This window comes from Styela clava, chromosome 12 (genome assembly GCF_964204865.1).
Source record: "Styela clava chromosome 12, kaStyClav1.hap1.2, whole genome shotgun sequence".
In the NCBI taxonomy this organism is placed as follows: Eukaryota; Metazoa; Chordata; class Ascidiacea; order Stolidobranchia; family Styelidae; genus Styela; species Styela clava.
In genome coordinates this window covers 2824201-2838952 of record NC_135261.1, presented here as the reverse complement: position 1 = coordinate 2838952, position 14752 = coordinate 2824201, and the positions used below count along the sequence as shown (strand labels likewise).

General features: G+C 38.3%; 1 pseudogene; it reads right to left on the bottom strand.

Annotated features, from left to right (window-relative positions):
• Positions 1 to 6568: 6568 nt before the first annotated feature.
• LOC120329782 (uncharacterized) lies at positions 6569 to 12777 on the bottom strand (annotated as a pseudogene).
• Positions 12778 to 14752: the final 1975 nt, after the last annotated feature.

The window sequence follows — 14752 nt, the reverse complement described above, 5'->3', positions numbered from 1 at the left end:
GAGGAAAGCGTCGGCGTACATTCTGCGCAGAAACTTGGTATAAAAAACACGAATGGTTGTGTTACAGCAAGGACAAAAATGCACTTTTTTGTTTTTATTGCCTACTTTTTGCTACCGCCCGTGACTCACGTTGGTGTAAATTTGGTTTTAGAGATCTTAACATCTTTCCGAGCGTGCCAGGGATCATCAATCTTTTATGGAGCATCTGGACAATGCAGTAAAATACCGAACATTCGGAAATGTTAATATTGCAGCACAGTTGGATGAAGGACGCGCGGTTTCTATTCGTCGGCACAAGCAAAACGTCGAGAAAAACCGCCATGTTCTCGGTCGATTGATAGATGTTTTGAAGTTCATTGGTTGTCACGAGCTGTCCCTCCGTGGGCACGATGAACGGGCTCTGCTAATAGAGGGGTATTTTTGGATATGGTGGAATACACCGCATCCCTAGATACAGTATTGAGAGATCATCTTGATGCCGCAACTGTTTCGAAAGGGACATCTAAGGATATCCAAAATGATTTGCTCGACTCAATGTATAAAATTTATTTACAACATTTGGCTCTGGAAATTGAGAATTGCCAGTTCCTTTCGATTCAGTCTGACGAGACAACTGACATCACGTGCGTTTCCCAACTGGCTGTGATTTTTCGGTTTGTGAAAGATGGTAAACCTACCGAGAGATTTCACAGCTTTGTACCAATCGTTGATCGCACGGCTTGCGGGATATCGGCTGTACTGAAAGAAGTGTTACAGCCTTACAACGCGAAGTCAAAATTGATAGCTCAAACTTATGACGGCGCGGCAGCCATGAGTGGGTCGAACTGGGTGATTGTCATATTAATTTTATGGTGAAAGCCATTATAAAAGCATATTGTGCATAACGGCCAAACACATGGCACGAGAGTTTAATGACAAAGCTTCTGCAGTTAAAATAAGAAAAAAATTGTCAAAAATATTTATATTTCAGCACCAGTGACTTATTCCTAGGTAATTTTTTCAAAAAGTCCTACTTTGACAGTGAATATTTTTTTAAATAAAATATTAAAACAATGTCAACCATTGTCTATTCATTGCATCGCATTTTTAATCCTCTCATGACCAAAATAACGTTAAGTGGACGATTTGTAATGCTATTAACAGAAACCTAAATAACTTTCCAGTTTCAAATTTTTTTGTCAAGAGGTATTACCAGTTTTTCTGAACAAGTAGCGATGCATAAAAACATACGTTTTTATATGTGTGATATAAAATGAAACAATTTTTCTTGCCATCACTGTTTTAAATTTTGTCTTATTTGTGTCACGTTACTCTTGTTACATGATTGTTAGTTACAACAAATCAACATGCTCTATATTCGGTAAAATAGGACAGGTCAACATTATTTATGTTGAAAGAGATGCTTACTTAATGTGCGTTCTTATTTGTTCGGTTTTTGGTTATTGACTGGATGATGAATAAACTTTTCTATCTATTCAAGTTATCTGATTGTATATTTCTAAATTATTTGATTGTATTGAAGAGTCTTTTTGAACATGGGACATCGAATATACAGTATTCTAAATTGAAACAACTTCATTTGGAAAATTACTATAATCAATATCTTTGCTCCGGCCGCATCTTAAATAGCAAGAATGGTGTAAAATTTGACACACAAAATTTGAAGCCGGGCTAGGTAAATTATGACCGTATGCGAGGAAATGGGTTGGCGATTTAGGTTAACAACCCGGGGCAATGTACTGTGTGGTTGGTGGTTATGGTTTGGCATTACTTTTCATCCGCGATTTATGCAAAATGAAAAAATAGCACCGCATAGTGGGCTGAGATATATTAGCGTTCGCTATATAATGTGAAGCAAATCAAGAAGAGGATAATATTCCAGAAAATAATTGCTTTCTGTCAAATCCCATAAGAAATGCATTACGCGTCTCGCAGTGGCGGCGCATGGTCATTTTGACAACCGGGGCAAGCTACTGCGGGACCAAGTCACCCCCATCTACGGGGACAGGATGAGCGCTGTGATGTTCTCCCATCATTTTATGAGTATAAAAACCATTCCATCGGTAACAACCAATCGGCAAAAGCGACAATTTTTACCGATAAGAAAGTGTCTTTAAAACCGGTCCAAGTCAAGAAATTAATAAATATAGACATAGTTTATTTTGAAACCTCTTTCAAAAGGAAAGGCAATATTTACCCAGATAAATACAATGACATATTAACAGAAACTTCGGGAAAGCAGACAAAACCTAAAATAAGGTTTAAAACGTTACTATGAAGAAAGGAAAGTTAATGCAAAGATAAGGACATGCGTCGCTCACTCATAGATATATATGCTGCTAGACTTCTACTGCTTGGACATATATGCAACACGCCGCGGTTTCTTGGAAGCAAAATGCTCAATAACGCGCTGATTAAAATCATGCATCCCAGAAATAACGTCTCTGTGAATGGATAAAACAGCCAAGGTATTTAATCTATCTTGCTTCATTGTGTTTCTGAGATACGTTTTAATACGCTTTAGCGTGCTGAATGTTCGCTCTGCGTCGGCGGAAGAAATAGGCGTCGTCAAAATGATGTCCAGAAATTTTTCAGACGCCGCAAAGGTAGTTACTAGAGTGTTATCTATGAGGAACCCATAGAGCGCGCAAGTTGATGTGATGTTCAAAAAAGTTTGATTGGTGTATATACATCGCAATTCATTTTCCAATTTACCCACGTTTATCATGGGGTAAAATTTGGAGACAGTAGCCAACAAATGGATGGGAAATTGACGTGCAAATTTTGAAAAAATTTTGGGGTTCATCAAAGAGAACGCGGCAAGGTGTTCAGTGAGCAGACGATCGCCTATTTGATTCACCACAATGTCACAGCATTCCATTGCAGACAAAATCAAACGCTGCGTTGTTTGCCAGCGGCGTGAAGAAGCACTCCATGTGTCGTATTTTATTGTTTCCCGGATACGAGATACAGCATCGCAGAAGTCTGAAATACACGACTGCACAGACGCTCCATCCATTAGCCTTGACTGCAATGCGCCGTATAATACATCCACGTGATAGAATATTGTGGAGAGAAAAGCGAGAAAAAATGAAAACTCACCATCTTCTAGCAGACGCTTCAGACCTGCCGCCTCCCTCACAGAGCGTTCGTCCCAAACCGGAGAGCTCTGAATGCCATTGAAACACTCAATGAGCTCAGACCTAATTTCGGACACGCCCTGCACCACGCGTGATTGGAAGTTCCAACGTGTTGGTGCACAAGCTGGGAGACGGCGGCTACATATCTGGTGAAGGAGGTCAGAGCGCTTCGGCGAAACGGAAAAAAAATGAAGAAAACCCCGAAACATTTGCAAAAAATATACGGACGAGAGGGGTATCAAGACACATATTTTTAATACCGAGGTTAAATTGGTGTGCATAACAATGTAAATAATGCGCATGAGGAAAATCTTATTTTGTATAAACTTGAACACCATGTTTCGACCCACTCATGACTGCCGCGCCGTCATAAGTTTGAGCTATCAATTTTGACTTCGCGTTGTAAGGCTGTAACACTTCTTTCAGTACAGCCGATATCCCGCAAGCCGTGCGATCAACGATTGGTACAAAGCTGTGAAATCTCTCGGTAGGTTTACCATCTTCCACAAACCGAAAAATCACAGCCAGTTGGGAAACGCACGTGATGTCAGTTGTCTCGTCAGACGGAATCGAAAGGAACTGGCAATTCTCAATTTCCAGAGCCAAATGTTGTAAATAAATTTTATACATTGAGTCGAGCAAATCATTTTGGATATCCTTAGATGTCCCTTTCGAAACAGTTGCGGCATCAAGATGATCTCTCAATACTGTATCTAGGGATGCGGTGTATTCCACCATATCCAAAAATACCCCTCTATTAGAAGAGCCAGCCCGTTCATCGTGCCCACGGAGGAACAGCTCGTGACAACCAATGAACTTCAAAACATCTATCAATCGACCGAGAACATAGCGGTTTTTCTCGACGTTTTGTTTGTGCCGACGAATAGAAACCGCGCGTCCTTCATCAAACTGTGCTGCAATATTAACATTTCCGAATGTTCGGTATTTTACTGCATTGTCCAGATGCTCCATAGAAGATTGATGATCCCTGACACGCTCGGAAAGATGTTTAAGATCTCTAAAACCAAATTTACACCAACGTGAGTCACGGGCGGTAGCAAAAAGTAGGCAATAAAAACAAAAAAGTGCATTTTTGTCCTCGCTGTAACACAACCATTCGTGTTTTTTATACCAAGCAGAATGTACGCCGACGCTTTCCTCCGTCATGGGATTGTTCCAGTGAACAATTTTTTGGTTGATAAGGCCCAAGACGTTGTACCTCCAATTTTTGTTCCAGCGGCAGCTGCGAAAACGGAGTGCGAAGTAGTGCATCAACCTTATTCATTATGAGGTCTGAGGCTAAGAAATGCGAAGCCGGAAAAAAGTGAGGAGCTCAAAAGGAATGTGGAAAATCGAAAGCAAATGGACTAAAGGTCTCTAACTGATTCAAATAGCGAAAAAAGCGACAAAAACGAAGGCGAGGAAACTATCAACTCTTCAAGCAACCAACGAACGAGAAGGAATGCGTAAATGTGTCAACACGTTGTTGTAAGAAACGTCGTCAATTTTTGGGGCTAGCCCCGATGATTTAGTAAAAGAAACAGAAAGCAAACAAGACAAACGCGGCGAGTGGAAGATAAAAGAGAGAATACGATATACAATGAGTAACCGGGGCAAAATCGGCGTCGCCCCGTCGACGTTCGGCGAAGGCTTTGCGAGCGAAAAATGAACCATGTCGGGAGAATATGGCTAGTGTAGACAGTCTGTGCAACCGATATTGAGGTATTTTTCGAATATTTTTTATTATACCGAAAAAACAACCGGGGCATTGCCCCGGTTGGCCCTATTGACGCGCCCCCACTGGCGTCTCGTAAAAGTTGGAAACCAATCGTAAAAACGAGAGAGGCTTTAAATTGTACCTTGGAAATGAGAGAGAAGCGCACTCTATATTTATATATATCTCTGTGAGTAAACCCAGAATAAAACACAAAACTAACAGTAACGGACCTTTGACCTCGAAAATATTTTTCCTATACTTTACTATTAGGCCTACAAAATTTTCGGATCTTATTTTGAGAGTGGTTTCTCGAATTGGCGCCTATTTATTTCAAACCATCATTATAATTCATCGCATACAACAATCTGTTTCTGTAAAGAATTTTACATATTTATCCCGGGGGAGAGGAAAGTCGATAAGACGGCTTAACCATATGGCGAACCAAGGCCTCTCGTCCAGTTACCAGACCATGTCGGGTATGGGATAAGTTTTAGTTATATATTTGTTTTTCGGAAGCATGGACTTGATGGTGGAGGAAGCCGTAACCGACCAGCGGTTACGTGAACCACCTTACGACGGCGAGGAGTCCAGCAATCCTCTCACACATAACTACCCCGCATGGGATTCGAACCTGCGAACCCACGCAGGGTAATCAGAGATGCGGTGGCCAGCGTATTTCTAACGCTTAGCACGATGAGCCACACCGCCGCATCACTAATTTTTTATTGCTGCAATTAAATTAAAACTCCCAGGAAGACAACGTGATCACTGAATTATCTGATTTATATTTCCGAAACACAACTGAAAACTAACGAATAGAGTTCAAAACGCGAAAATGACGTAAAGTTTACCCGAGTGAGAAAAGTGTCTGAGCGGATGCGAAAAGGGGTAATGTTACGTCACTTTTTGCATCTTGCTGATTAGGATAGGATAGGATTTACATATTTATCCCGGGGGAGAGGAAAGCCGATAAGACGGCTTATCCATATGGCGAACCACGGCCTCTCGTCCGGTTACCATTCCAAGTCGGGTATGGGATTAGTTTTACTGTATTGTTTGTTTTCGGAATCATGGACTTGGTGGTGGAGGAAGCGGTTACGTGAACCACCCAACGACGGCGAGGAGTCCAGCAATCCTCTCGCACATAACCATCCCTGCATGGGATTCGAACCTGCGAACCCACGCAGAGTAATTAGAGGTGCGGTGGCGAGCGTATTCCTAACGCTTAGCCCGTTGAGCCACACCGCCGCGCCAATGCTACGAAGTAGATAAGGAAGTTGATGCACGCGGAAAGGTCCATGTCACCAATCCTAGGATAGGATTCAGGAGATAAAAGTCGAAAACACGGCTTAATCATATTGCAAACCACGGACCGCTCTTAGCTGCTGGCAAGTTATCACATGAGCACAAATTACAAAAAAAATGATAATTACAGTTTTACTGGAGAAGGGAAGTCACAGGGAATCTAAGTTCTAACATAATAAAAAAAAATTGGAAACTACTATCATTGACGGAACTCCGCCCGCTTACTAGATATTATTTAAAGTCATGAGACTTATTAACAGGGAATTCCTGAATTGACGCAAGTGCTGTTCTGATAAGTAGTCCGGGGGTCCGCCATGTAGTTGTGTGAAGCGATGCAACTATGCTGCTACGATAGACAAAATCTGCCTAATACGGGCTGATAATAAGTAATGAGTCATAGAATATGTATAACTGTTATTTATTATTTTCCTAATATAAAAGTCAAACCCAGGAATTCTACTTTAAACCTGATAAAAATCATTTTATTAAAAGGGTCAAGTGTTTGGATCCACAAAAACAATTTATTTTTCTAGATCTGAAACTAGATCTCAAACTATAGTTACACAAGGCATTAAAACATATTTCTGGTATTTTTATTATAGAAACTATTTACGTTTCATGTCCATTCAACTCCTGACTTATTAACAGCACGCTGTAAACTGTGTTAGTCGTTGTTAACATTGCACAAGGAAAAAGTATCCATCCCATTAAAAATGTTCTCAGACGATCCACATTCTTCAAAAAACAGGCACTGCTTACGTTTAAGTTTGGGTAGATAATGACTCAGCCTGCAACCAATTATACCGTTTTTTCCTATCTCATGTTCCGGGCACATTTAAGACTCTTTTACAATACGACTTCTTTCATGGCTACGTAAGCTAAATGATTGTGGAAAACTCTTACCACATTGTTTACAAACATGAGGTTTCTTCCCGGTATGAGTTCGTTCATGTGTATGTAAACTAGATGATTGAGATAAACCCTTTCCGCATTGTTTACAAACATAAGGTTTTTCTCCATTATGAGTTCGCTCGTGGCTATGTAAATGAGATGATTGCGAAAAATCTTTTCCACATAGTTTACAAACGTAAGGTTTCTCTCCAGTATGAGTTCGCTCATGTGTATATAAACTAGATGATATCGAAAAACCCATTCCGCATTGCTTGCAAACATAAGGTTTCTCTCCGGTATGAGTTCGATCATGTTTATGTAAACTAGATGATTGCGAAAAACCTGTTCCACATTGTTTACAAACGTAAGGCTTTTCCCAGTATGAATTCGCTCATGGTCACGTAAATGAGATGATTGCGAGAAACACTTTCCGCATTGTTCACAAGTATTTCATGTGTATGTAAACTAGATGATTGAGATAAACCCTTTCCGCATTGTTTACAAACATAAGGTTTTTCTCCATTATGAGTTCGCTCATGTCTATATAAATGAGATGATTGCGAAAAACCCTTTCTTCAATGTTCACAAACATAAGGTTTCTCTCTGGTATGAGTTCGTCCATGTTTATGTAAACTAGATGACTGAGAAAAACTTTTTCCACAATGTTCACAAACATAAGGTTTCTCTCCGGTATGAGTTCGCTCATGTCTATATAAATGAGATGATTGCGAAAAACCCTTTCCACAAGGTTCACAAACATAAGGTTTCTCACCTGTATGAGTTTGCTCATGTGTACGTAGAGTAGATATTCGCGAAAAACCCCTTCTACATTGTTCACAAACATAAGGTTTCTCTCTGGTATGAATTCGTTCATGTTTACGTAAATTGTATAATTGCGAAAAACCTTTACCGCATTGTTTACAAACATAAGGTTTCTCCCCGGTATGAATTCGCTCATGGGTATGTAAATAAGATGATTGCGAAAAACTCTTACCACATTGTTTACAAACATGAGGTTTCTCCCCGGTATGGGTTCGCTCATGCACACGTAAACCAAATAATTGCGAAAAACACTTCCCACATTGTTTACAAACATAAGGTTTCTCCCCGGTATGAGTTCGCTCATGGGCATGTAAATAAGATGATTGCGAAAAACTCCTCCCACAATGTTCACAAACATAAGGTTTCTCTCTGGTATAAGTTCGTTCATGTTTATGTAAACTAGATGACTGAGAAAAACTTTTTCCACAATGTTCACAAACATAAGGTTTCTCTCCAGTATGAATTCTCTTGTGTCTATATAAATTAGATCGATGCGAAAATCCTCTTTTGCATTGCTTACAAACATATGGTTTCTCTCCAGTATGAGTTCGCTCATGTTCATGTAAAGTAGATGACTGTGAAAAACATTTCCCACATTGTTCACAAACATAAGGTTTCTCTCCAGTATGAGTTCGCTCATGGTCACGTAAATGAGATGATTGCGAGAAACACTTTCCGCATTGTTCACAAGTATCGCAAACATATGGTTTCTCTCCGGTATGAATTCTCATATGTCTATTTATATTTGATTCCAAGTTCTTCCCACTTTGTTTGCGAACATATGGTTCATCTCTACTGCTGGTTTGCAAATCTGATCTTGGACTTATGTTGGTATGAACAAGTGACTTGGTTTGTACCTTTCCGTCTGGTACAGAGATGACCCAGCAAGTTTTATCAACCAACCCACTTTTACTACAATGTGCATGAACAGGAATACCTTTTCCACAATGCTCATCAGAGTTGTTAATGTTGATAGTTAGATAATTATTTTCATCGTGAATGTGCGAAAACATGTGCTTCTCCAAACTTGGCCCCGGTGAGAAGTTTTTATTACAGATGAGGCAGGGAAAAACGTCTTCCGCGGTTTTCATCATTTTTATAGAACTTTCCATAATATAGTATATCTGAATATTAATAATAATGCCAGGCTATGTATGATTTTCACGGTTTGAAATGTCTTCTAGTATAGTCTGATGCCAATCTTCTTCATTTAATCTTATTTATTACCTAACAATCTTAATACAAACAAATAATCAAATGAAATTAGTGGAATAGCAAGGATACAATAAAAAATAACACAATCTAAGAAAACAATATATGTACGATAAAGACCTGAAATCAAGTACACCATTCAAAATTGGGGGGAAATCATTCTAGTTAACTGATTATTCACAAAATAAGCTGAAAATAACTCAATACAAGCACTTTAAAAGACAATAAACATTTTTAGGCTTAAATCACTCGAACAGCACTTACAACAGCAAATATGAAGCAGATAACCGCAAAAAACTCTTACCACAATGTTTACAATTTTGTTGTGAAACCTAGAATAAAACACCAAAACAAGCACCATGTAGCACAGACTAATGACAAAATATCTCAGCCTATCATACGCTAAGGAGTAATGACCATAGAATCAGAAATGAACACACTTTGTATCCAAATTAGGAACTTGCAACAATAACCCTAAAATAACCACAGCTGCTTTGCTACAACTGGAAGTCCATTCTAAATGGATACCAATGAGCAGATTGACAGTGTTATAGCACCATCAGTGTAATCTTACAATAAGATAAAACTAGATATCAATCGGAGCGACTTATCAATCTTCCGCAAATGAAATTAATGAATTAACTAATAACTCGCTAATTATGTGACATAATTCATCCAAAATCGGTCCGAGATATGATGAATGAATATGGAAAATTTGGAGCAGATTCAACTTCGCTTTTCTGAGATATACAAAAGTGTCTAACAGACAGACAAATACCTGATCAAGATTGATAAGTAATAATGGTGTTACAAATCTAGGAATATTGGTCGTCAAAAAAGCATTGATATTCTTGTGCTTAACTTATAAGAAACCATATGGCAATAAAAAACTAATATATTTTATGCAAGTTTCTACTCGGTGTCATATATTATATATATGTAAATGACTGATAGCGCCTGATAGGTCTCCTGGGCGGCATGAAAAAATCTGTCACTTGAGCGCTTTATTAAGTCAAATTAAACTTAAAAATTTGAGAAGTTTTGATTAGAGGAACTGTTCGAATTTCATGTCCATTCAACTTCTGATTTGTTACCAAATATAAGGCTTCCAGTGTAGACGAATTAGTGGCCTACTGTTTGAAATGGATCACATGTATAAGCACCAGCGAGTGTCTTCCTAAAAGTTTTTCTTCAAAGTTCAAAACAGTTCTGAGGGATGAGTTGCTCTCACAGGACTCAGTTATGCAATCTTTCCCACATTTGGTATGTTGTTATTCTCCAGTGTGACTTGAAAAGTGCGACATAGTGCTTCTTTCCGATATGAGTTTGATCATGCCTACGTAAATTACATAACTGCGGAAAACCCTTTCCACATTTTTTACAAACATATGGTTACTTTCCGGTATGCAATCTTTTATGAACTCGTAAAGTAGATAAATGTGAAAAAACATTGCCACAGTGTTCACAAACATAAGGTTTCTCTCCAGTATGGGTTCGCTCATGTCTATGTAAACTAGATGACTGAGAAAAACTTTTTCCACATTGTTTACAAACATAAGGTTTCTTTCTATCATGAGTTCGCTCATGACTAAGTAAATGAGATAAATGCAAAAAACCTGTTCCACAAAGTTCACAAATATAAGGTTTTTCCCCGGTATGAATTCTCATATGTCTATTCAAACTTTTCCTTGTTTTCCATTCCTTCCCACATTGTTTGCAAATATATGGTTCGTCTCCACTGTTGATATGAACGAGTGACTTGGTTTGTAACTTCCAGTCTGTTACGAACGTTATATTAAGTTGCTCGCATTTATGTGCTGGGTCAGTTTTAACAATCAACCAACTTTCTCTGCATTGTGCATGAACATCGGTTTTCCCTTCGCCATCATTTTGTAAAGAAGCTTCATTTGTAAAAACATTTCCACATTGATCATTGGAGTTGGAAGGCTGACTTGTTTCCATAATGTTGGTAGTTGGATAACCATTCAAATCTCCAGTTCTATAATAATTTTCAATGTGGATGTGTGAAAATATGTGCTTTTTCAAATCTGGCTCTGATGAGAAGTTTTTATTACAGATGCGGCAAGAAAATACGTCTTCGGTGGTTTCCATCATTTCTATAGTACTTCCCATAATGTAGAATTGCTGAATATTAATAGTAATGTTTGCATTTTGCACTGTTGACCATGGCCATGAAATGAGATTAAAAGTGTAGCGTACAGTCAGTTTATGTAACAAAATTCACATATCTAAAATCTAAAGACAAACCCTTAAATTAGGTACAACATCCAGGGAAAATTTGGTACTATCTAATTATTTACCTGATAATTCACAAAATAAGCTAAATATAAAGACAAACGATTTTCTAAACATTTAACACTTGAGCAGCACTTGGAATAGCTAATTCCGTAGTAAAACATAGAATAAAACACCAGAACAACTGTGATTGCGCTAAACCAAAACAGTAATGTGATCAGAGAGTGGATTTACATATTTATTCCAGGGCCCTTTCCACATTGTTTACAAACACACAGTCTTCCTGATATGAGTTCGTTCATGTGTGCGTAAATTGAATATTCGCGAAAACCCTCTCCACTGTTCACAAACATAAGGCTTTTCTTCGATTGAGTTCGTTTATGCATATGCAACTGAGCTGATTGCGAAAAGCCCTTTCCACAATGTTTGCAAATATATGGTTTTTCTCCGGTATGCGGTGACCTATGCCTATGTAAATGAGATGATTGTGAAAATCCCTTTTCGCATTCTGTACAAGCATATGGTTTATCTCCAGCATGAGTTAGCTTATGGCTAAGTAAATAAGATGACAGTTTTATTAATCAACCCACTTTTACTACAATGTGCATGAACATCGGGTTCTCCTTCATTACCGTATTTATTCGCAAATACGCCGAGTTTAAAAGTCAAAAAAAAAGTTGCCCAACTAATGGACCGTCTTATGCGCGCATAACTCAGATAGCACCAAAAAATCGGCACCTCGCTCATCGAGACTTTGATCACGCAAGGAAATGATATAATGCTGACTTGTCGGTAATTGCAACAGCTACAAACCATGCTTAATTCTCACGATAAAATGCGTGCACGCACACAACACACAAGCGATCGCTTGTCTAGGTGTGATTGTCTGATCATAAACGTGACCGCTTGTATTTAATTAAATTTAATTGTATCTTTTGCATAAGAGCAACAGCATTGATCTACCAGCCGTCTCGTGGTCAAAACGTTATCATTTGTGCACAAGTAAGAATCAGATAGAAGTTTCAGGTAGAATAATACTCACAGCATTATTTCTTAACAATAAAACTGTAATTTCAATCATTCTGAACAACCATTTACGGTAACTGAAAGGTTGAAATAACATATGAATATGATGTGATAAATACTGTGCTGTACGTCCATGAGTTAGGCAACAGCTGTGTTTTCCGTTTTTTCCTGAATCAGCAAAACGGAAGGGTCATAATTCGTGTTAGCCGTTTTCTTTCTGAAGTGCCGTTATCGGGCAGGGAGTGCTTCATTGCACCGGCCACGTTTTTGTTTTTAGGATTAAGACAAATAACAGCTGGTATTAATACAAAGTCAATTAAATAATCGGCAGACACTTTGGCATACATTATAAAATATATCAGCCCATATATGAAGCTCACACAAATCATGTTTGAGAAGACTTGCGAAAAATAACCTAATTTATTGCCGTGTCCGCTCAGGATATCTCGTCGACTACCTTATTATAAAATAATGATTGTAAAATATTTTCAATCAAAAATGTCCTCATGTTATACGTTTGGTACTTCAAGTTGGCGCTGATTTAATTCCTTTCATGTTGGCAGTAATTTAGTTGTGCCGCAAAGTGCTGTCTTCCATTACGATAAAACAGAAAATATGATAATCGAAAATCGTTTTAATCAAAATGTGGACAGCGGCGCTAGAATGTGTGTGTCATATACAAGGTAGCGAATCGCGATATTTGAATATTAAATTTGAATTGAACATCATTGACTTTGACTGTAATAGGTGCGCCGTGTTACGATTTGTGGAAACGACATATATGCGAATTTTTATAGCTGTAATTAGGGAGTCGGCTTATCCGCGTGATAGGCGTATAGTCGAGAAAATACGGTAACTCTTTGTAAAGAAGTTTTATTTGTAAAAACTTTTCCACAATGCTCATCAGAGTTAATGTTGATAGTTGGATAATTATTTGAATCACCAGGTAAATTATTTTCTTCGTGAATATGTGAGAACATGTGCTTTTTCAAATTTGTCCCGGGTGAAAGTTTTCATCACAAATGAGCCAAGGAAATATGTCCTAGGTGGTTCCCTTCACAAAGTAGGAAAAGGTACGATAAAGACCTGGAACCTGAAGAAAAAATCAATTTCAACATCAAACATCGGGGGAAAATCTGGATCTCCAAGTTGAGTGACTGATTATTCACAAAATAAAATGAAAAAAATCTTATTTATTACCTCACAATCTTAATACAACCCATAAATACTAAATATGAAATCAATAGAATTAAAAGGAAAGTCTACAATAAAAAATAACACAACTTGGAAAACGATACCGTAAAAGCAGCTAACTTTGGGTGATTTCACTATATTTTTATCAATAACTCTGCCGTTTTTTGTCCAATTCGCGTCGAAGTTGAAATATATTAACGTATTTACTCGAAATTACGCCTATATCGCGAATAGGCCGACTCCCTAAAAAGGGCCTTAAAATGGCGATTTTATAAAAATTCGCGAATAAGTCGGTCGGTCCTTCGAATCATTACACGCAGGACGCCTTAAGAAAAACGTAGAAAGAGTACAAAATTACTGTAACGCAAACATTTCTCACGTTTATCGTTTCAGCATGTTAGCGACGGCCGTAGATTCTTACACGTAACTCTTACTTGTTAAATTATGTTAAATAAAGTCTATATTGCTTTTCAGTGCGTCGTGATTGTGTCGGAAGTTTAAAATAGAGTTCCTGAATCAGCATAAAACAATTTCGATTGATCGCCACAACGGCGATTAATCTCGTTCCTTGTCCGTTTCAAGGAAAGAAATAACGCTGTATTAACACATTCTTATAAATCGTTCCGAATCTTAACACGCCAGACGCCTCAAAAAAGGCGCAGAAAGAAAACAAAATTGCTGTAACACAAATATTTCTCACGTTTAACATTTCTGTTTGTTAGCGACGGCCGTAGATTCTTACTCGTAACTCTTACTTGTAAATTCATGTTTATAAAGACTATATTGCTTTCCATGCGTCATGATTTGTATTAATGGAAGGGATTGTTGTCCGGAGTTTAAGAGAGTCCCTGAGTCAGCATAAAACAATTTCCTTTGATCGTCCACAACGCGGTTAATTTCGATGAGAGACCTTAATAGCGCCCCTCAACGGATAACATATCGTAAAGGTGATTAAAAGTCGCGCGCCGTTAATTGCTTATGATAAGACAATCACACCTGCACAAGCGAGCGAAAACAAACCAATCACAGACTGTACGAGCGTCATGTGATAAACAACCAATCACAGAATGTACAAGTCATCAGCTGTATGATAAGACACTTCACAAGCGATTGTGTGTGTGCGTGCACGCTTTTTATCGTGAGAACTTGGTATGGTTTGAAGCTTTTGGAATTACCGGCAAGTCAGCAT